This window comes from Moschus berezovskii, chromosome 8 (assembly GCF_049115385.1).
Source record: "Moschus berezovskii isolate FMDL1 chromosome 8, NW_MosBer_1.0, whole genome shotgun sequence".
Lineage (NCBI taxonomy): Eukaryota > Metazoa > Chordata > Mammalia > Artiodactyla > Moschidae > Moschus > Moschus berezovskii.
The window spans coordinates 50,741,026-50,764,828 of record NC_142467.1 but is presented as its reverse complement, the minus strand read 5'-3'; the positions used below and the strand labels follow the sequence as shown (position 1 = coordinate 50,764,828).

The window sequence follows — 23,803 nt, the reverse complement described above, 5'->3', positions numbered from 1 at the left end:
CAGCAACCCTGGGAGGTGAGGGCTGCTTCTGGCTCCATTTTACAGAGGAGGAAAGTGGGGGTCACAGATGTTAAACACAGTTCCAATCCCCACCCACTGAGGGAAGCAGCAGAGGCAGTGCTGAGCACAATCTGGCTCCAGACTTGACCCATCCATCCTCCAGGACTGTACTCCACCTGACCCTCGTGGCAACACTAAAAGGCAGGCCCTGGGTTCCCCATTTCACGGAGGAGGAAAGAAAGGCTTGGAACAGCAGCTAAACAACTGCACCCAGACCTCACAGCCAAGAAACTGCAAAGGCAGTAACAAACACAAGCTCCCAAGAAGAGATTTCTTTCCTCAGAAGGAACAAAATCGGGGTGAAGACCCTCTTACTAGACCAGGAGCTTCTTAAGACCAGGTACAGTGTAGGGTTCAGCCTGCCACATCCCCAGGGCCACCTAGCTGCCCCACACAAGACGGCCTGAGGGAATTCTAGAGGTAATCCTGCCCCAAGAAAGGGGAAGGGGGGGCAGCAGTCCCGTGTGGGCCAGGGGTCCAGGGGACTGTGAATGAGTCTGAATGAAGGTGATTGGGATACAGCCAACCTCACCACAGAAAGGAAGCTCTGAGCAACAAGGCCACTGGGAGGAGCCCTCCACCGGCCTCAGCTCCACAGACATCTTGTTCCTATGCCCATGGCTGCTAGCTCCACAGACATCTTCCTGGCCATCCCTCTCAGTCACTGCAGGAGGCCTGGGGACTCAGACCCTCCCCAGGGGAGTCATGCTCTCTGGGAAGAGCTAGATGACAAGTGACTACTTCAGCAGATACACACAAAATAGGCACAGCCCTGGAGGGCACCAAGCAGAGGCTGCAATGGAGACTAACACTATGGCCAGACAAGGCCTCTCCCGGAGGTGACTTCTGAGGCCAGAAGCCGGAGGAGGAGTCAGCCATGGGAAGACTGGGGAGAGAGCACTTTTGTCAGAGAGGACTGCAGTGCAAAGGCACTGAGGCCTGAAAAGTGTTAAGGACTGTATAAGAGCCTTTGATGGCCAGAGCATAATGGGAAAGGGCGAAGGACAGGCATTCCTCTAGACTAGGACTCCAAGGGAAGGAGAGCCCAAGAGGCGGGTCCTCAGACTCCCTCTCCTGCCGGTCGCAGGCCCCGTGTGTGACCGGGGCAGGCCCTACCCTTCTGGGGCGCCAGCCTTCTTTGCACAATGATGGGATTGGCCTCCCAGGGTCCCGACTTTCTAAAAAGAGGATTTACTTCCTCATAGTCACCTATTCCCTGCCATTCCCACCACCCTCTGGACCCCAGGAGCCAGGACGGGTATCTTCCCTGCCAGAGATTCCCAGAAAAAAATCTCAGCACTCCCACTCCAGCCCTGGGACACAGGGGCCGGGGGAGAGGGAGGAAATTCTCACACATAGCTTGCTCCCAGGGAGTTTGCTCATGTTCCCAGGCTGACAACTGGCAACCCTCAGAACTCCGGCCCCTACCCCCTTCCTCCTCCTCTGCTGCCTCCCGCTCTCCCCCCAGCCCCCCTGCTCCAGCTTAATGACTTCCACATGGGCCTCTGGCAGCTGGAGCCAAACCTCCCAGCATTGTCTGAAATCTCCAAATTTAGAAGAAATATGAAAATTGTCAACCACTCCTTCCTTAGGGGGTAAAAGCAACATTCGGCACCGGGGGCAGGTCAAGGCGAGGCAGTCACGTGGCAGGCGCCTGGGCCAATGGGGGCCCCCGAGAGGACTCAGCACCCGCCTCGCCCCAACACCGGGCTCGCCTCTTCAGCTCATATAAGGTAAAAGGCAGAGGGGTCTTTGCAGCCAGGGGGCAGCGGGCAAGCGGCTAAGGGGAGGGGGGCCCAGTGCCAGCTGTTTAAAAGTGCCCTTGCGGCAGTGGCAGCAAGGGGTGCCAGAGGCCCAGTGAAGTTAGTTGAGAAGCAGCGATACCTCCAGCCATCCCCCAAACGGGCTGGTCCATGTCTCCAGGCCACAAGGAGCCACACCTGGATGGACCCCGAGAGAGGTAAGAACCAGTGGCAGACAGGGGTCTGTGAGTCTAGTTGTGTGTGTTGGCGGGGGGGGGGGGGGGGAGTCTCTGTGGTATCCTCCTCCCCCGGGAGACCCTGGGGGATGCTGCGCAGGGTTCTGATCCTTGCTCTCTTGCTAACCCCCTCTGGGTCTCAGTTTCCTCATCTGTGCAGAGCCTGGACTGGATGATCTCTAAGCACCCATCTTGCCCTGACCAGATGTGCAGATCTGTGATCTTGCTGGCTTTGGGGACTCCATGTGGCTGTGGTTAAATGCAGGGGGTGGGAGCAGAGGGAGGGGATGGCGTTGATGTCCCACCACCTGAGCATCACCACACTACCGAGTTTGGGCCCGCCTTGCTGACTTCGCTATAGACAATGCTTCTTCCTTGTCTATGAGGTTTGATTTCTCAGCCGTAAGAGCCTGGGGCTCTTGGCAAGTCAAATTGTTTTCAAATAATGGTTTCAAGAAACAAAGCTGTTGGAGAAGCTATGTCAGCTCAGGTTCCAGCAGACAGGCAGCAAGGCGGGAAGGCCAGGGTGTTGGCTGAGAGGCAGCAGTGGGTAGGGCACGCTGGCTGGGGGATGGGGGTGCAGGCTCCAGCCTCAGCTCTGCTTCTCACTGCCTGGTCCTGTGGCCCCGGGCAGACACCCTACCCTCTCTGGGTTGCCATTTCCCATCTGTACTGTGAGACCATCAGACACACAGTCTCTGTGCTTCTGAGGATGTGGCTTGAGAGCCCCGTTTGAGCCTAGAGGGCAGCTGGTGTTGGGAAGTTTCCCCAGGAGGCCCTGAGCTGAGTCTGCCATTTGACAACAGGCTTAGGGTCCAAGCTGACACCCGGAACCTGGGGATGTGCTTGGAGGTTGAGCTTCAGGAGATGGAAAGAGCTGAAGCATCTCTGACTGCAGGCTTGGCCAAGGGAAGGGTCAGCCCACAGCCTCAAGACCTCAGGATGAGCCTGCCCCAAGGCAGCCTCTGTTGGGGAAGGCGCTGGTCTCTAAATTCAGTGTACTAAGGGTTCAGGATCTTGGAGGGAGATGGGGACAGCAGAAAGTTTCAGTGAGGTGAGGCGGTGGAGCCAGGGGATTCAGAGGAAAGCAGAGAACTTGGGATGGGGAACATGGGAGGCAGGGCAGGAAAACATGACTCTTCTGAATATGCTCTGGCCGCATCTAGGGCCCAGAATGGACACAGTCCTCCAGTGTCAGCCTGCCCTGCACTTTCACCTCCCACTGTTGGTTACACAAGACCCGAGGCCACAACAGTCCAAAAGCAGAGTCTGGAACCAAATGCCTGGGTCCAATTCTGGCTTGTTTTTACTTACAGAACAAATGACCTTGGGCAAGTCACTTGCCATCTCTGAGCCTCAGCTTCCTCTTCTATGGAACAGCTATGGTCTCTGTTCTGACCTCACCTGGCTGTCCTAAGGCATGAGGGACATATGTACCTAAGAGCAAGTTCCTCTGTCCATGGGATTTTCCAAGCCAGAATACTGGAGTGGGTTGCCATTTCCTCCTTTAGGGGATCTCCCCGATCCAAGGATCGAACCCGCATCTCCCATGTCTCCTCCATTGCAGGCAAATTCTTTACCTGCTGAACTATTGGGGAAGCCTAAAAGCAGAATAAATGGGGCTCACGTTCATTACAGTTGGATCCTAGTCCTCTTGTGAAGCAAGAAGACCTTAGCTATGTTTAGAGACAAGTGAGAGTGAGGACTGGCCAGGGAGCACCCTGAATTGCTGAAGAGACAACAAGGTCTGGAAAGAGGCAAGAGGGGTGAGTTCAGAAGAGGGGTCAGCTTGAGATGTGTAAAGGGCTAGGTGAAGTCTCATTTTCTACATACATAATAGGGCATTTTGTGGGTCAAGTGTCCCAAAGTGTGGTGTCTGAAGCACTGCACACTCATCAGCTGACAGGGAATCCTGGTTGGGGCAGCAAGCTGCACTCCAGCCTCTCCAGGAAACCCCAGGTGTATGGAGTTTGGAGAATGCTGTGCTGTGAAGTAGCCTGGGACCCTTACAAACACAGTCGAGGTCACTGAACCCAGAAAAAGAGTACTGCTTTAGGTCACACAGAGAGCCGGATGGCAGAGCTACAGCACAAGCCTCGGCCACTAAGGTGGTGCGGACAGGAGAATTATACTGCAGTTATGACGGTGAAGGCCTAAGGCCTTTACACAAATTACGATCATTCACTTCATCTTCCAAACAACCCTGTAAGGTAGGGACAACAATTATCCCCATTGCACAGACGAGGACACTGAGAAAGAGAGGTTAAGTAGCTCGCATAAGGTCACACAACTGGTGAACTATTAAACCTGGACACGGTATGTGTATCCGCTGCTCCCGCCCCTTTGTCCCCAGGGGTCTCCTACCTCCTGCCCTGCTCCTTGGACACCACACTCCATAACTTCCTGGGGACCCTCCAAAGTACCTCATGAATATGTTCAGGGGATCTCCCCGCTCTTGCATTATCACTAAATCCTCCCAGGATTACCCTGGGGCAGGATCAGCATCATTCCATCATCCTAATCCATAGGGGAAAAAAACCACTGGAGCTTACCCAAGGTCACACAGCTAGAAGTGGCGGAGGGGGTTTGAACCCACTCTGCAAAATGCATGCTTATAGTCTGCCCACCAGGACACCTCTGAGTGCAGGGATGAGGAATCCCTCTTCTTGAGGAGACCGAGGCTAAGCGGGTGACCACACCAGAGTTTGAATCTGAGTCTTCTAGTTCCAAGGCCATCGCTCTTCCTTTAGCTCCACCACTGCCAAGACAGAAAAGGGTCTGCTTGTCATTGGTCCCTAGGAGCCACAGGACAGCTCTTTGGGCAAAGTCAGCCCTTTCCCAGGCTGGCTTGTGCCAGGGAACAGCTGACACACACACAGCCCTAAGGAATACAAAGTTCCAGTCCTGGTGCCACGCCTGACCTGCGGGGCTGCGTCTGATTCTCTGTGTGATCCCTGAGGTTGGGGGAGACAGCCTCTGAGGTCCTCATCTCTAGGTTATGCCTGGGCCCTGCCTCAACAGTGATTTCCCAACTAAACAGGCCCTGGGGCTCAGGGCCATGGGTTGTGCAAAAGATCATGATAAAGACTTTTTCCAATTGTGGTTATTATGACCATTTTTGTCTACATCTCCTGGGGTGCATGAGCCAGAGTTTCTCTGGGGTTCATATTTAGAGAGGGATTGCTAGGTTCTGGCATGCATGCCTGTCAACTTTACAGGAAAGCACCAGATTATTTTCCAAAGTTGGCAATCCATGTCACAGCTTCCGTGACACCAGCAGTACGTGAGCATTCCCTTCCTTGACAAGCCTCGAAAGTACCTGAATTCTTGTTATATACTTTGTTCTTATTGAATTTGTATAATTAAGAAGGAAGAAACAGAAATGCTTTAACGCTGTGGTCCACATGGGTGTTTAGAAACTTGCCCTACATGCACCAAGTTGCAGGGTAGCCTGCAGGCCCTCCCCCAGCCCAGCAGTACGCAGGGGCCGTGGGCCAATCGGAGATTGTCTGCAATAGTCTGCAGGAATTTGGGGTGGGGAAAGAGCCCACGGTGTCTGCCACCTCCTAACGGCCTGTCTAGACAACGCTGGCCCCACAGGGCTTCACCACACATGGTGAAACCCCACAGAGACCGACCCCCTCCCCTCTTGCAAAAGAGGCTTGTTGGCGACAGTGCTTCATCACCAGAAACTTTTTCTCCAATTCAAAACAGGAATGCACCACATGAGTCACCCACTCTCACGGCCCATGGATCACCCACTCATCAGGCCCCTTTTTGTTTGGATGGGAAAACAGAGGCTGACTCTGGAGCCAGGGACATTTCCAGTGTGGGCTGAATGAATCCCCGTGCCCAGGTGATAAGGGGACCAGGCAGGTCAGAGCGCTGCTAGAGTGAGCTGAGATGCAGCAGTTCAGTTCAGTTCAGTTACTCAGTCGTATCTGACTCTTTGCGACCCCATGGACTGCAGCACGCCAGGCTTCCCTCTCCATCACAAACTCTCAGAGCTTGCTCAAACTCCTGTCCATTGAGTCAGTGAAGCAACCATCTCATCCTCTGTCATCCCCTTCCCCTCCCACCTTCAATCATTTCCAGCATCAGGGTTTTTTCAAATGAGTCAGTTCTTCACATCAGGTGGCCAAAGTATTGGAGTTTCAGCTTAAGCATCAGTCCTTCCAATGAATATTCGGGACTGATTTCCTTTAGGATGGACTGGTTGGATCTCCTTGCAGTCCAAGGGACTCTCAAGAGTCTTCTCCAGCACCACAGTTCAAGATGCAGCAGGCTAGCCATTAAACGTGCCAGAGAGGAGTCAGGCTGCTTGGGTTTGAATCACAGATCTGCCCCATAACAGCTGTGTGCCCTTGGGCAGGTAAGAGTACTAGCCTCATTAGGTTATTGAATCATCTAGATTGAATGAGTTACAACTCATGAAGTCCTTAGATCAGCGACTGGCACACAGTTAGTACTCAATAAATAAACAACTGTCCAAATGTGATGACAAAAGGCAGTTTCTTTAGGAGGGAGGAAGTGCCATATGAAGCCCCACCTAGGGGGATAATCTATTCTTGCTCCTTCAGAAATAACAATAACTATATATCAAGTCTTCCCAAGCAGCCAGCTCTCTACCCAGCACTCTCTGAAGTAAATACCATGATCCCTCTGGAAACCCAGAGGCTCAGAGAGATTTAATCATTTGTCCAAAGTCACACAGCTTTATAAAAGGCTCAGCTGGAGCTCAAACCCAGTCTGGCTGACTCTAGAACCCATGCACAGAAACCCTAGCACTTTTCCGACTAGTCTGTGAGCAAAAGCTACTTCTGGTTGTATTCGTCTAATAGGGAAACTCTTGGCATTTAGGAAGGGGGCCATTTGAAGCATGATGCCTCAGTAAGATAAAAACAGAACCCCCCATTCCCATCCCCATGCCCGCTCAGGGGCAAAAAATGTCAGACAATGCTTCTCACCAGTGAGTATACCTTACTGTGGGCTGAGTGCCCCCAAGGCCTGATCAGTCCTGGTTGCCCCTGACTGGCACAGCTCATCAGTTATTTAAGGAAGAAGCCACCTCACTCCTGCACATCCCCGAGAGTGCACATTCCAGCCAAGGCCTAGGTGCCCTCCTCTGAGGTCCTCCTCTGACCCAAGCCACGCTCCGAAGGAGATGGAAAACACACTGGACACTGCAAGCTTAGCAGGGACACTGCTCAGCTGCCACTAGCTTCTGCCCCTACCCTCCTCCCCAGCTCAGGTTGAAGTGTTCAGAGGCAGGGTGCCGCCTTGGGAGGCCATCCATAGTGGCCATGACACCACCCTGGCTGGGCTGCTGGTCTCCGAGGCCATTGGTCAGTCTGCCCAGAGCCTGCCAGACCTCAGGCATGTGACCCAACAACCCCACTGTGTCTGAGGGCATCTGATGAGATAAGCTGAACAAGATGGGGAGAAAGGGAAAGAAACAGGCTAAGACGCTGGCCCTGGCTCTACAGCCAACACAGAAGTTAGTCCATCCCTCTGGGCCCTGCAGGGTGAGACACTCCATGATTTGGGATGGAAGGAGGACAGCTCCCGTCACCCCTTGTATGACAGTAGACACCCAGACTCTCAGGGAGGAAAAATCTGGGGTACGGGTGGTCAGAGTAGCAGGGGCACACTTTGGATAGGCAGACGTGAGAGAAGACGGCACCCCAGGGGAGTCCATGTGGCTGGAACCAAGAGTGGGTCAAGACCCTGGATGATTTGAGGCTGGCTAAGTGGTGAAGGTCTGGTCATGGACTGGCTTTGGTCGCCAGAAACCAAAGCTCCAGAAGATGGAAGAAGTGTTCCTGGGAGGGAGATTTGTACCCTCCCCTAAAATACCATCAGACCAAGAGCCCCAGTGGAGGAAAGAGACCTGGGAATTTGGGCACTGTTGACTCTGAGATGTCAAATATGAGACTCGGGGGTTAGGAAGCCCAAGGGCTGCAGTCATCATCTTTGAGATTTGAAGAGCTTTCCAGGGATCAGGAATTTATTCTTTGCAGCCTGAAAACACAGGGCATGCAGCCCATGTGGGCTGTACCCACCCCCACTCCAGGAGCTTCAGCCCCAGAGCATGAAGCTCTCAGCTTCCCATCACCAGAGAGGTATGTGCGCTTAGCAGGGACACTCTAGAACTCAGCATTAGAGGAGGTTGGACCTAATGGCCTTTCCCACCACCAGCCTGAGACTTCACATTACAGCACTAATGGCCCTGGGACAGTCTTGTGGGGCTGAATCCCCCACCCCCACCCCCCGCCGCCGCCTGGATGTCAGATTCCCAGCTGGGCATGACATCAGTTCTGCCCTGACTTCACACAGGGGCCTCTAGGGACCACACCCCCCCCCCCCCCCGCCTTCTTCCCACTTCCTTCCACCCCTCTGCTGCCTTCTGCCCTTTTCAGAGAGCACCAGGCCTAACTAGAGAGACCTGGAGCCTGCTTGTGAGACCGGGTCCCCAGGGAACAATCTGCCCAGCAGGAATGAGGCAGAGGGGGCCAGCATCCCTCGGGGCCCTGTTCACACGCCCCACAGAGACTGCATGGAAATTCCAGGAGGGTCACAGGGAAGATTCCAACTTAGAACAAAATGCTTTATTTTTGTCCCCTTTTCTTTCCTTTCCCCATACTGGGAGGACAGGGAGGCTGTCACAGGAGGCTGGGAGGGGAAAGCAAGCATCCTCGTTGGGCAGAATCACAGGAAGACCAGTGTGGAGAGATGGGGGTGCAGGGCAGAGAGGGAAGGGACCCAGATGAGCCTGGGGAGGTGGACTCCACGTGGGAGACGGCAACAGGGAAGGCAAAATCAAGGTGATAATGAGACCAGCAGGCATTCCTGGACACTCAAGACCAGAGTTACTTCAGCTCTGGGTTCAAGCTGGGGTCAGAGAGTCAGCCAAGTTTCCCAGAAGAGACAGATGGTATCAGGATCGGTTCTTTCGAGACCCTTGGACACCAGGGCCTGGCCGTAAGGGACTGTAAAGGTACAGAGTACTATTAAATCCATCACATTCACCCTGGTGATCCTGGGAGATGCTTAGTAAACACTCCTCATGTTGAATCCTAAACCCATAGCGTAAAAGTCCTATTAGAGCCAAAAGGGACCTTTAAGTGCATCAAAGCCATCTCCTCGTGTTACAGATGTAGGACCTGAGGTCCACAATGGGAGGAGACTTGCCTAAGGTCAGACTGCCAGAGTGGCCACCCAGCCCTATGCATCTTTCTTTGCCTCTTTCCTGCCTTCTAACCAGAGATGGAGACTATGGTATGGTCTCCCCATCAAGGAGGGAGACAAAGAAAAGGCAGGTGCCCTGCCAGGACATAACTATCTCCAGGAGTTATAACTGAGAAGATAGCGTCATAGCTTGAGTCCTGGGAGCTCTGCCCAGGAGGGTGCTTTCCCTGGCCAGACATGGTCCCCAGAGTTGTCAGCTGCTGTAGATAGGAGGCCTCCTACAGATGAGAGAGCAAACAAGGCTGGAGGGGAAGCCCTAGGTTCTGTTTCGGGCTCTGCCCCAACTCACCACATGACCTTCTCTGACCTCAGTGTGCCTGGTGAGGGGCTTGACCCAACCAGCTTGGATGGTCAGAGGTTTCACCCATGACCTGACTCAGCCTCCTGCAGTGCCTCCCCTCTCTCTCTCAAGCCATCTTAGCTTTTACTTTGGTACAGAAGTGGGCCAGGAACAGGAGAAAAGAACAGTAGCCTGCAGATCCCCCTCTGCTGGGAACAGCATCCTCTATGCCCTAGCTTTGCTTTCTAGGCTTGAAATTCCCAGAGAGGCAAAAAACTGGGAAGGCTCTTATGATCAATCCAGTGAGAGATCTGAGACCAGAGAGCTTCCGCAGCCTGCACGAAGTCACACAGCAAGTCACCTTGGCAGTGGGCCTTAGGTCTCCTGACACTCAGACCAGTGCTTTCACTAACCACACTGCCTTCCAGGATGATAGGCACATAAGCTAATCTAATGTGGACCTAGGCACTGACTCACTTGACACTTAACACTCCCCACACAGGGAGCCCACACTCTTCCACCCCTCTCTGAGACTTGGTTTCTTCTTCTATCCAACGGGGAGATGGGGTGGAACAGATGTCTCTAGGAGCCCGTGCACTTCAAGACCCCAGGGTAGCCTCCTCAGCTCTTTCTTCACAGAGGGTGGGGCTACCCAGGCCAGGAAACCCCACCAGGTCACAACCTCCATCCAGCCTGGTCCCACCCTAGACCCCAGGACTGGGTTGCATCCAGATCTACAGGCTCCAGCCCAGCTCCCTCGGAGGATCTGGATTTTTCTTACCATAAAAGGGCAAGCGTGCCTCTCTTGGTCCCCACTGCCAGCCCCACTGGGGGAAAGGCGGAACTATTTTTAGAAGACTCTAGGGTTTGCTCCTGAATTCAAGATGGAGCCTGTCTGACCCTGCACCGGGGAGCCCTCTCCCACCTCCCTCGCCCACCTGCGCCATCTTCCTCCCTCTTCGCCTGCTGCTCTCTCTTCCCTCTGTCCTCCTCTCTCTGCCTGTCTTGCTCTCTCTCACTCCCTCAATCTCTCTTCCTTTTCTCTCTCCCTCTCCTCCTCTCTTCCTTCCCCCTCACTTCTCCCTTCTCTCCAGATCTCCTCTCAGTCAGCTCCCCCTCCCCCAGATCTTGTGTTTGGTGGTTGGAGAAAGTAACACATTTGCACCCCCACACCCTTCTTAAACACTATTTACAACATAAATTCCAAACATCCGCCATCTGGTTCTAGAAAGGGCCAAAAGATATTTAGAAAAGGAAGTCATGATTATTCCATCTTCAAAGCCAAAGGAACATAAAGGCCCTCCTCTCTCCCGCCTCCCTCCCGGGGCCCCTTTGTTAAAATCTGACGGATTAGGAGTCTTCAGTGAGTGGAAGGGGTCAGTCCCAGCTGGGCCTCTGATGGGCTGCATCACTTTAAGCCTGTCGCTTCTCCTCGCCACACCTCAGTTTCCTCATCTGAACAGTGGGAACACGACTAGGGAGCCTCCAGGGCTAATGCTCTGAGACTTCATGTCCTAGTGCAGAAAATCCTGAGGTCCAGGTCCCTGGGGCCCACCTTGGGCTGCGAAGTGAGGGTGAGATGGGGGCAAGGGGAACTCCAGCCTCTCCCCTTGCAGCTCTGTGCCTTTCACCCCAAGGAGATCTATACATTCCTTGATGGGGGCAGAAGCGGAACCAAACCATCTCCCTTTTTGTGACCCCAGAAGGACTCTGGATGCCACAGAGTCCAGTCCTTTCCCTACATCATACTGAGGCCCGGAGAGGGGAAGGCTCTACAATCACACAACATGCCTACAGGAGCCCCGGTCCCTAACCTGCTGCTCTTCCCTTCCAAAACCTTCCAGAAGAAACCAATCTTTGTATTATCCAGAAAACATCACCCAGCCCAGCAAACTGGAACCCTGAAAGTCTCAGTTCTTTGCAAAGTGGGCAGGAGAGAAAGGAGCACTAACTCCTTTATCATGGAATTTTCTTCAAATAGACCGCATACAAGGGAGAAATGCTGTAAGAAGTCCCGTTTCCGGAGACACACATTGCCAGTGTGGACAGAGCCTTCACTAACGCTGAAAATGTGCTCTCTGCTCACAGCCCCCGTTCCATAAGGATGCTTTCCATAACACACATTTGACAGAATGTCCTAAGACACTGACTCACTGACTCAGGCTGTCTCCATGAATAGTCTGGTCTTACAGGGGAGCTTGAAAAACACAAGCTAGGCGGCAACCCTGATCCTGACACCTACTAAGGATGTGACCTCAAGGGACAGCTGTAACTCATGAAAGCCTGTTTCCTCATCTACAAAACAGGATAAGATTGGTACCTGACTCATAAGCAATGGGGAGGATGAGAAAAACCTGTGTAAAATAAAGCCCTTAGGTGTGGAGCACATCGAAGACACCCAGTGTGCCACGTGGAACATGCACTGGCCACGGTTAAGATTACGGCATGTCCCGGTGTGGCCTAGGTGGGTGGCGGCTGTCACCACTGCCCCTGTTCTGCCAGTCTGTTCACACTGGAAAGTCAGGGTGATGGGGACCCTGGTCTCTACCCCCAGCCTCCCAGAGCCCAAGCTACTCAAGGCTGGGCTTGGGATTATAGGCCGTGGGGCTGGGCTCCTTTCTTTCCCTCTCTTCCCTTTCTCCTGCATCGTCTTATGTTAGCCTCAGACTCCATTCCCAGGCCTTGCTCGAAAGTCCCCGGCAGCAACCTTCCCTGGGGAGGAAGTGGGGAGCGTGTGAGGCTGGTGAACTCAGCTGGGCTGTCAAGGGCATGGGAGGGCGCTCTGGGAACACAGGCCCAGAGAAGCCGCACGATGGAGGGGGACCTGGGAAGGGGCCCTACACGGCAGCTCGCACCCTAGCTTCCACATCTTCTCTAGATGCCACGTTGGACCTTTGCCCTCATCCTTCCTGCTTCTCTTGCTCCCGTGCCTGTGTCTCACTGTGGGCTCATAATGGAAGCTGCCGCTGCTCATTGTGGGCTTACAATGTGCCAGCAACAGTGCTTGCACTTGACATCCACCTCATTTGACCTTCACAAACAAGCCAAAGTCCAGAGAGGCAAAGCCACCAGCTTGAGATCACACAGCTAGAAAGTGCTACGGGTGAGAATTCAAACAGAGGTCTGCCGGGCTCCAGGGTTAGCGTCTTCTCAATTCTTCCCAAACGTTTGCTGGAAAACCTAGGGCCCTGGAACCCAAGGAGAACACAGGCCGGAGGACTTGTACCTGGCTGAGGGAGCTGAGGAAGGGGAGTTGTGGGTAAAGAAGCTCTTCCAGAAAAAGCCGGCGTCGGGTGGTGAGGGTGTACTCACATGGGGCCCCGACTTCAGCCGCCTCCCAGGGTAATGCCATCTGGCTTGCAGATGTGGCCTATTCCCAGCCCCTTGGACTTCTTGGAAATGAGCAAGACCAGGAGAGGGCACAGGGCCTTTTGCAACATCTATGACGACGTGAGCTCTGTCTTGTGGTCATCCAGCCGACTGTGGCCCAAGCTTGGGGGACAGCTGGTTTGAGAGTGAGCAGCCCAGGGGTCAAGCTGACCTCTGATACTCACCAGGCATTGACCTGAGTACATTGCAGAGCCTCTTGGAGCCTCAGTAAGCAAAGAAGTCACTCCTATCTCTGGCAGGGGTTTTGAGCATTTCCGAAGCTATGGGAGGGAGCATTTTGCAGGCTGCAAGCCTTGTGCAGCTGCAAGTGGTCACAGGTGGCCCCAGGGCTGTCCCTTCAGTCTTGGTTACTGTGTTAACGACAAATTCCCATCTACCCCTAAATGGTTCCTTTTCCCTGGGTGAGTCTAGAAGTGGGGGCATTGGTCACCGGGGCCTCTGGGAAATTTCCTTCCAAACCCACGTTTCTGCCAACGGGATCTTGGTGCGCTGAAGAGGGTAGGCAGCCCCTCTTGCTCTTGGAGCCCAGAGCTCCTCAGAAGACCCCCTTTGAAAGCCCGGCAAGCATTGCAGAGATAATGGCAGCCTAGGGGCGGAAGGACAGATGCCTTGAGGCCCGGAAAATCCCAGCAGACTTGGCCTGAGGCTTCTAAGGACCCAGCAGCAGCCCAGGCTCATCCTCAATCGCTTGGAGCCCGGCAGCCTGGTCAGGACCCACAGGCAACCCGATATTCTGATAGGGGGCATCCTTGTTCCTTTCAGGCAAGGGCACTGGCTGGTGGGAGCCACCCCTATTCAACCCTCACGCTGACAGAGCAAACACCCCAGAGAAGGGCCTCCTGAGGACCCGAGGAGGGCAGGCGGCGGGTTCCCTGGACACAGAACTGTGAGTGCTACCCCTCCCCACCCACTGGCACCCACATCCTCCCCTCTACACCCCGCCGGCAATAAACTCCCCATCCCATCCTCAGAATGACCATGAAAGCAGGCCTCAGAATGGGAAGTGTTAACAAGGAAGGTCCTGTTGATTGACGGGCTGAGGACAAGTCAGGGCCGTTGGGTTGAGGTCATAGGTGAAAAGAAATGGAACTAAGGAAGGGAAAACCTACCAGGAGCCAAGAATCCACCCCCATCCCGTGCTCCCTATAAACCAACAAACACAGAGCCTGCATGCTACCAAAACCAAAGGACTTGAGGTAGCTGTGGAGGATGGTGGTCATCTTCCCTGGAAAGGAGTAAATGGGGTCAGATTCTGAAAGCAGGTAGATGCAGGGCTGTCGGGTTGTCAGCTTCTGATAAAAGAAGCAGCTCTCAGGGCTTTGAGAGGGTCAGGTGTGTGTGCGGATTCACAGAGCTTGGAACACAGTGAAGCTCTAGAAACCCACACGGTTGTGTTCACCATCCATCACGTTCTTCCCACACTTACAGCTGTTCATGGAGCAGACAGCGTTAGGGACCAGCTCCATAAGACAGGTGGAGAAACTGAGGCCCAGGGTGGCGAAGGGACTCCACTTAAGAGTCATTCAGTCCCAAGTGCCCAGGGGCTTTCTGGCACAAGATCTCACAAAGACGAAAAAAGAGGAAGACTTGGAAGTGAACAGAGGAAGCAAGACTCCGAGAAGGAGCTTACATGCCAAAGACACAGGGTGCCCCAGGCCTGGATTATATAATACAGCACACCTGTTTACCTCTGCACACCACACACGTGCGTGCAAACGTGCGCCCCAGCACAGCGCACACACCTGGCCCTCATTCACTAGCAAATGAACCTCGGAGACTGGGTCCAAACAAATTGGATTAAGAGGGCTGCAGGCGCCTCCTCCCCCCCAGTGGCGGCTCCGACACTGAGCAGGCCTGCAGAGCAGCCAGCTGCGGTCTCTCGGCCATGCTGACAGGTCGGCCTCCTCGGTCCCCTCACCCCACCCCCAGGCCCCAGGAAGGGGGCCTGGGTCCCAAAGAATGCCATGATGATGGATGGGCTGAGGGAGGTTCCAGGGCTAACTCAAGAGCACACAGGATGTTCGTGCTTATGCGAGGCTCATTTCTGAGCTGTTTCCAGCAAACCAGCCCCACCTCCCTTCCCTCCCTCCCCTCCAGCATTCTCTCCCACGGTCACCCGGTCACTTCTGCCAGAGCCCAGACCCCGAGCAGATCTACCTCCAACTCTCGGTCCCACAGCTGGACTGAGCGGGAACCGGTCACTTAGGAGACAAGGCCTTGGGGCTGAGACACAGGCACTTCAGAGGGGACACGAAATCTGTGAACTGAGATAACACCATCATAAAAGTGGCATCTCTGTGCTTTCTCATCCATTGTTTTATTTGATCCTCAGAATGTGCCAGGGAGTTAGGACATTGTGCCCATATTACAGACGTGACTACTGAGCTTCACTCCTTCAGTGATCCCATAGCCCCCCTGTCCTGAGCCCTGAGTCTGCACCAGGCCCTATGTGGGGTACAGCCTCTGCCCACATGGCTTAATAAAACAGTCACCTTTCAGCCAGATCACTGAGCACTGGGACCCCCCGATCTTCCTGGGGAGCAGCTCCAGCAGATTCCCTTTTCCATATGGCATGTGTGAGGAGTTGAAATTATCAGCAGAAGGAGCCTTAGCAATCAGCCCATTCAGAACACAGACCCTGAAGTCAGACATTCCCAAGCTCAAATCCTGCCTTGCTCTTCTTTTAACTGGATGGCTGTGGTCTTAGTCTTTTGAAGCCGGTTTTCCCACCTTTAAAATGGAAAATACAAAAGCTCCCACCTCATGAGACTCATTGTGAGGACTAATTCTTATTTTCCCTACGCTTATTTGACACAGGGAGAAACAGGGGCCTGGAGAATGAAAGGGCTCGGCCAGGGTCACGCTGGGGGCTGTCATAACCCGGTAGATCCCTTCCCCCCGCCTCCCAACCTGCTTCACCCTAAGCAGCCCAGAGCCACAAAAGCTGGCAAGTTTTTGCAGGGCCCACAGGGACATGTCCTGGGTCCTGCCCTCCTCCTTGAGCCCTGCCCAGCCTCTGCAGCACCAGAGTCCCAGGTGACCAGTGGTGGCCCCCTGCCCACAGAGACGGCGGGGGGTGGGGACACTTAGCGGCAGGCTCCCAGCCCAGAGCAGCCTGGCCATATAAGGGAAGGAGCCAGGAAGGTCTCTTCGCTCAGGCCTGGCGAGAAAATCCAGACAGCCACTGTTTATTTTCTCCTTCCCAGGCTCCCCAGAGCTTCCCGACAGAAGACACAGGCTGCCCCCCGGGGCCAAGCGACATTTCCTGAAGACAGTGGGGAACAGGGAAGAAAAAACAGTCCGTCCTCTAGGAATAGGAGGATGTGGACAGCCAGCACCAGGTAAGATTCTGCCAGGTAAGACTGTGAGGCCACCTGTTCGACTGCCTCTTTTGATGGAATGGGAAACAGGGAGACAGTGAGAAGTGCTTGTGAGAAGGGATCACACCACTTGAGTCTCCCTAGTGGGACCCATCTCCTGACTGGGGACCCAGAGCAAGAAGGGGCCTCTTGTGGAGTAAGTGGAACAGGAGAGCTATAGACCCCCTTCTCAGTGGGGCCTCATTTGAAAGAGAAATGGGGTTGAGGCCAGCTCTATCTGCCTCCCAGCAAGGATGCAAAACTCACAGGAGGAGTTCCTGGAGCCAGAGAGCCCGCAGAATGACATCTTTCCTGCACCTCTGCCCTCCTTCCAATCCAGCTGCACCACCTTCTTCTCCAGGAAGCCCTCCTAGCTCCCCCAGGGAGGAGGAACCTAAGCCCTCAGCAATCCTCTCTGGGCTCTCTCTTAGGCCACTTGGGTCTGTCCCCTATTCAACTCACCAAGGGCATTTATCCTTCCATCTCAGACTGACTACGCTCCTTCCTCCAGGATAAGGACCATGTCAGATGCAGGCCTGTCCCCTCAGCACGTAGAAGATGCATTTGGTTTGCTAAATGGATGGATGAAATGGTTAGACCCTGTCCTTAACCCTGATCGACTGGTATAGTGGTCAGGGGAGGAGATGTTCAGCACGGAGGTTAAAAGTCATGATCCTGAAGCAGCTGTTCTGATAGGAACCCAAGCTGAGCTCTGTGCCCTTAGAAAATCCCCTTCTCATGGAACCTTGGGATGAATGGGGATTAGCACAATGAAAACATTCAAAACATGACCGTTCTTTTTACCATCAGCGTAACTGTGATCTTTCTAGAGACAAAGGAACAGAACCAAGCAGCCTACAGACACAGAGGATACGGAAGCAAATACCTTCCCCTGGTCAAAGGCCTCAACCTCTGGCCCTGTGTCAGATTTTCCCACAGGAGCGTGGGACTGCCTCCCATCCATTTCCTGTCTCTGCACCCAGGAGAGCTGCTATCTTTGCGGCAATACTCTGAGCCCAATGGGGTGTGCTGGAAATAGCCGCCAATTCCCCTAGTGCAAGCAGGGCTGTGACCCTGGAACTGTCTCCTCCCCTTCCTGGCTCGCCATGTGCAGTGATAAGGCTCCCCTGACCACCGCACAGCTGTTCTGCAGATTAAACGTGGTGGGGCGGTTTTTCAAACATGAGGCACTCAGATGCCACCCCCCCTTTATTTTTCTCAGATGCCCCCTTTTTAACTTTTGCCATATCTGCAAACAATCACAAGATTTTAAATTTTAAGGTGAGTCTTTTTTAATACCTAAATATAAATAGGAAACTAAACACTGTCCATAATTAGGAGATAATAAAGATAAGAGAGACAGTAAATATGCAGCAGTGCTCTTACTCTTTCCCTGGAGCTACGGCTGGCAAGGCCCTGGACTTGGGGGAGATAAACAGGAGCCTGAAAAGTGTCAGAGACATGATAGCACCAAACTGAGGTTCTTTCCCCGCCGGGAAAACAGAAGGACTGGAAGCAAACTGACAGGGAACAGCCTGGATCACTGTGTTTTCCAAAGTCTGTGCTCAAGCCACATATGCAGCAAAATTGCTAGAAGCCAAAAGTGGTCAGGTGAAAGAGCTTTGGAAAGAGTCCCGCACCGAGGAATGCAGGGGGCTGGCCTATCAGCTGGCCTCCCAGCAACAAAGACTCATTTCTGGGGGAAGACCCTCCCTGCTTCTTACTGAAACCTCCACGTTGGCCAGGCCAGGCATCTCCTCTTGCAGAACTAGTGGGAGCAGTCTGAGAGTGGAGTAGACAGACTGTGGGCTGTCCAGGACCCCCCAAGCTGGGTCCTGTTGTTGGAATCACTCCCCAGCCAAATGCAGTTTGGAAGCAGTTCCCACTCATATTAGAGGAAGGCAGTTCTTTGGGTGGGAATACCTCATAGAGGGGCTGACCTGCCCCAAGCGGCAGACCAAAGGAAAACACTCTGCTGTTTGGGGCCTGATGTCAGATTTCCGTCCGAGGCATAGAGACACTAATTTTTGAAGGATGTGAGTGTTTCCCTGCTCTCTCCCAGCCCTGAGATAAGGCTGCCAGCCCCCTCCGCCCTTCAGACATCCCTGAAAGGACATGTCATCCAGCATCAAGGCCATCACAGTGGTATCAGCAGTGCAGGAGGGCTGCCCTGAGATCTCGGCGGGACAGGAGAAGGGGGTACAGGGCTCTGCCTGCTCACTCAGAGATTCCCACCTAAGCCAGGTCTTAAGAGGAAAACGAATGATCCATTCAGTCATGAATGACAACGAATGACATGGCCATTCAGTCATCTACCAGCAGCACTCCCTGGGGTTCCTCACCATGTACAAAGGCCCTTCACAAGGCTCAGGGATCCCCACCATGAACAAACATGGGTGCAGTCCTCAGGGAACTGCAGTTCTAACCCAGTCAGACCCAGAGGCAAACAGCTCTGACACTGGAGAGAATGTGACTGAAGAACATGATTCATTCACTCAGACAACACATATTAAGCATCTCCCATCACAAATGCAATAAAAGATGAAAAAGAGGGCAGAGAGGACTTCCCTGGTGGTTCAGTAGTGGAGAATCTGCCCTGCAAAGCAGGGGATTCAGGTTCAATCCCTGCTCAGGGAACTAAGATCCCACATGCCACCGAACAGCTGAGCTCTCATGCCACAACTAGCATCCCACAACTGAGCCCTCATGCCACAACCACATACCGCACGAGGACTCCACGTGCCGAAACTAAGGCCTAATGCAGTCAAATAAATAAATTTTTTAAAAAGAAAGAGGGCAAAGGATGTGGACCAGGGAGTTCCGATGTCTAAAAATGTCAAAGAGGGCTTCACAGAAAAAGCGGCCATTTAAATAGAGACTCATCCCACCAAGAGGAGACGGGCAGGGGAGTGAGAGGGAGTAACATGGTTCCTGGGAGCCCCAAGGTGGTGGGCACAGGACTCCCTGGGGGAGCGGAAAAAGAGGGCAAGGGCCCAAGAGGAACAGCCCAGCTGGGCCAGAAAGGGCAGGCCTACAGCCTTTTGTAAGGGCTTTAGAATTCAGCCAGAAGGAGACCTTTCACCATTTTAAACCCAGGAGAAATATGGACACATTTGCATTTTGAGAAATCATTCTGAGAGGATGGCTGGGAAGCTGGTGGGAGCAGAAGCAAGGGAAGCCAGGAAGGAGGCTGAAGCAAATGTCTGATGATATAAAGTACCATGAATGTGCCACTTGGCTGGGATACACCAAGCATAAAGGTGAGGCATGGGGCCAAAAAGGCAGAACATCACCCAGGGTGGCTGATGGGGCGGCAGAGGGTTTTTTCGGAATGGTGAAATGTTCTAAACTTGATTGTGGCGATGCTTGTGCCACTCTGTGCTGTTGCATTCATGCTTGGTCGCGTCCGACTCTTTGTGACCCCATGGACTGTAGCCCGCCAGGCTCTCTTCCATCCATGGAATTTTCCAGGCAAGAATACCGGAGTGGGTTGCCATTTCTTCCTCCAGTGGATCTTCCCGACCCAGGGATGAAACCCTCATCTCCTGCACTGCAGGCAGATTCTTTCCCACCGAGCCGTCAGGGAAGCCCAGCTCACCACTCTGTGACTGAACTAAAAAAACATTTCATTGTGTAATTTGAATAGGAGGATTATATCTCAACAGAACTTTTTAAAAAGAAAAGGAAGGGTGAAGCTTGGTCCCAGAGGGTCCCAATGCCAGGCTGAGGACAGGAAGCACACCCAGTGTAGCGGCAGGAGCTGGAGGGAGGAGCCGAGGCCCCTCTAATGCCCCTTCTCCTGCCTAGGGTGGACTCCCTGCCATCGGCACCTGGTGCAGAGCGGTATGGCATCCTGTCTCCCAGCCTGAGGTGCAGTGCTGCATCTCTGGTCAGTTGGGAGTCTGAGATGAAGCACTGTAGCTCAGGAAGGGAGAAGTTGTTCTGCAGCCGTCGCCAGAAGAGGTAAGTGGTATGGTGCCTGCAGGCACCAGGAGGACGGGAGTGTCTCCAATCTCCAGAATGTCCGCTGAGCAAGTACTGGACTTGAGTCCTATCTGTGCCACTGTCTGCTTCATGACTCTGGGCAAGTCCTGACTCCTCTGTGCACCGCAGTTTGTTCATCTGTAATATGAGGTTTTGGAGCATTCGATGGTGGCCATTACCCAGTACCCTGACCCTGCTTGCTCCTGAGCCCATGGCAGACACAGCTAATCAGTCAAGGCATCCTTTCTTAAAGCATTCAGATGTGGCTTCAGAATCCTTCTTAATGCTAAGTCCTAGAGAGCTACTACTGATTCAAAGCTGAAACACTTCATCATTTGTGAACTTGTCAATTCCTAAAAACTCTTTCAGACTAAAGACAAAGTCCTGGGCTCTGAGTTCAGCTCTTTACTCTTTGAGGTGTTGCCTAAACTAATCCAGGCATCTCCCAAATATCTGATCCCTCTCAGGGGCTTCAGACTAGTCAGAAATAGCAGAAGAAAACCACTGGGCTAAGCACAATTTTATTTAACCTCCCGACAAGCTTGGGAGGTGGATTTTATTGACCCATTTTCCAGATGAGAAAACCGAGGCTCAGGTAAGCAACTTGCCCAAGGTCACACATAAAATATGTTGAGCTGGGCTTGGAACCTAATCTGTCTGTTTTCAGATTCATGTTCTTACCCCCTGCATGTGACTTGGGAACCTGGGATTGGGGGAGCAGGAGGAGAACATAATAAATCCTATTCTAGTCTTGTCCTTACATCCTGGGTCACTTTTAGCAAAGACAGACTGAGACATTTTCCAGTAACCCTATAGACTTCCTTCCTCTTCTTCCCGCCCCCCACCATTGTGTGTATCTCACCTTCCAAGTAGGTCCTATACCATTCCATTTTATAACTGGGGAAGACTGAGGTTAAGTGACTTGCTGGAGGTCACCAGCAAGGAAGGTGCCATACAGAGACTGGGAACCAGAACTGTCCAGGTGGTTTCGAGTAGAACCCTCCCTCTGGCTGAAGACTCAGGAATACACACAATCCATGGCAACTGAAGCGGGGGGGTGTGTTACCAGATGATTTCTGGTCAACAACATGGCCTCTGACTACAGGAAGGTACTTTCCAGGGCCAGTGAAGTTCCAGTCACTACCCCCTTCCCTGAAGCAATCATCCACATCCTGCCAGACATGGTGGCCACACTGGCTTCTGCAGCTGGCCCTTAGGGATATGGCGGGGACTTGGTGCCGAAGGCCACTCTCGCACCTTGTCCTCACGGTCCAGTTTTCCCAGGAATCCCTTAGATGCTAAGATGGGGATTCCTGGAAATACTGTTCTTGAGGTCATGGTTTAACAGCTGGATTCGCCTCCTTCCCACCCCAAGTTGCCCCCGCGGGACTTGGGCTCAAGCACGGCATGAGGTCACGTGGAAGGCCATGCACTGGAGGTAAGAGGACTTGAGGACTGTGTTCCTGACCTTTAAATTGCTTTTCTTTCCATTTTGTCCATTTCGCAACATCCTGTGAGAATGGAATGGGAACTTCACCTTTGTCTTACTCTTGGGAAATTTGTCCAGACACTCAGTTGAGCAGTGGTTGAACCAGGACACCAAAAAGCTTGTGTCTCTTTCCACCTCCCCCAACCCCCATCCTACTTCCCAGCATGCCAAGCAGTGAGGGGGGTGGGTCACAATATCAAATCCACGTTAGTGATAAACAAATAAATATATGTGAATTTATTTTAAAAGTTCACTAAATCAGTTAACGTAAACTAAAAATCTCTAAGTTTTAGTTCGATTTGGAATACCACAGAATTTTATAATTTTTCATCAAGGTGGAGAAGACAAAAAAGCTCAGACTGCCCTCTTGTGGTGACGCCTGCCACAACCCTGGAGAACCCAGGAACACTGGGCTGTCTACACATACACACACATACACACACACAGACTCCTTTTGAACCAGCTTAAGACCCATCCATCATTTCATTACCAACGATATCTCCATCATTTACAGTTTAATTTAACTCACATTACCTGGCTTTGTCCTCAAAACTCCTGAAGGTCAGTGAGACAGTGAAGTTCAGAGAAGTGAAGTGACCAGCCCCTGGTCACCAGAGAGCATTAGGCAGAGCCAGGATCTGTTCCGAGTTCAGTGACTCAGCCAAAAGTAAAACCTATAAAAATAAAATATAAAAGGAAGACATCTGAATAGATGCAGAAAATGCTGGCTGGATGCCAGAGACCTGATGAGGTCCAGGTGCAATACTAGAACTTTCACAAAATCTTCCTAGTGCTTTTTATGGAGTTTGTGGAGACAAGAGGTGCCATCACCCCAGGATCCTTACTTTGGGGTCCAGTAGCTATGTTCCCCGGAGAAGGCAATGGCAAGCCACTCCAGTACTCTTGACTAGAAAATTCCATGGATGGAGGAGCCTGGTAGGCTGCAGTCCATGGGGTCACTAAGGGTCGGACACGACTGAGCGACTTCACTTTCACTTTTCACTTTCACACATTGGAGAAGGAAATGGCAACCCACTCCAGTGTTCTTGCCTGGAGAATCCCAGGGACAGGGGAGCCTGGTGGGCTTCCGTCTGTGGGGTCACACAGAGTCGGACACGACTGAAGTGACTTAGCAGCAGCAGCTATGTTCCCAGGGACCAGGTGGCTCCCACTTATGTATCAGGCTGTCTCTCTTAACAGGCCATGCTGCAGACAATTTACAAAGTATCAGATTCCCGTCCCTCTCCTCAGAGACTGGAGCTGGCCTGACCATAAAGAAATCTGATTTGCTCCAAATGATAACAATAGCTTCCACTTACAAGCATTGTCCCATTCAATCCTCACAACAACTCAGTGAGATAGGTTCTATCACTTATTCCACTTCACAGACGAGGCAGCCAAGACACAGAAACGTTAAGAGACTTGTCTAAGATCACACAGTTAACAAGTTGTATGACTGAGTCAAATCAAGTCTGTGTTTATACCTGTCACCTGCCCTTGCCCCCTGTCTCCCATTTGGCCTGGTCTGGCTGGTGGAGCTCCTGTGGTTTCCCCTGGGGCAGATGGTAAAACAAGCCTTCAGTGAGACCCAAGCAGCCCTCCTGTGTTCTGTGACTATAATAAAGTGTAAGACCCTTGACTTGTGTCCTGTGTCTTTTGGGGAACATGAGAGGGGAGGGGAGGTGAAGGCAGCCTAACAGCCTGTATTAGTTCACTAGGGCATCTATAACAAAGTGCTACAGACTGGGTGGCTTAAACAACAGAATGTTACTTTATCATAGTTCTAGACTCTGGAAGTCTAAGAGCAAGGTGTCAGCAGGGTTGGCTTCCTCTGAGACCTCTCTGTCTTGTAGACAGCTGTGTTTTCCCCGTGTCTTCACTCTGAGCATGGCAGTGTCTTAATCTCTTCAGACAAGAACACCAGTCCTGTTGGATTAGGGCCCACCCACAGGTCTCATTTAACATAAATTATTTCTTCAAAGACCTACCGCCAAATATAGTCAGAGTCTGAGGTA

General features: G+C 52.7%; 1 long non-coding RNA gene across 1 annotated transcript; it reads left to right on the top strand.

Moving 5' to 3' along the window:
- Nucleotides 1–1,790: 1,790 nt before the first annotated feature.
- Nucleotides 1,791–23,427, top strand: LOC129558462 (uncharacterized). Its single transcript, XR_008686426.2, has 3 exons — nt 1,791–2,020; nt 13,719–13,842; nt 16,163–23,427. It is a non-coding gene; the product is annotated as an uncharacterized LOC129558462 (long non-coding RNA).
- The last annotated feature ends 376 nt before the right edge of the window (nt 23,428–23,803 follow it).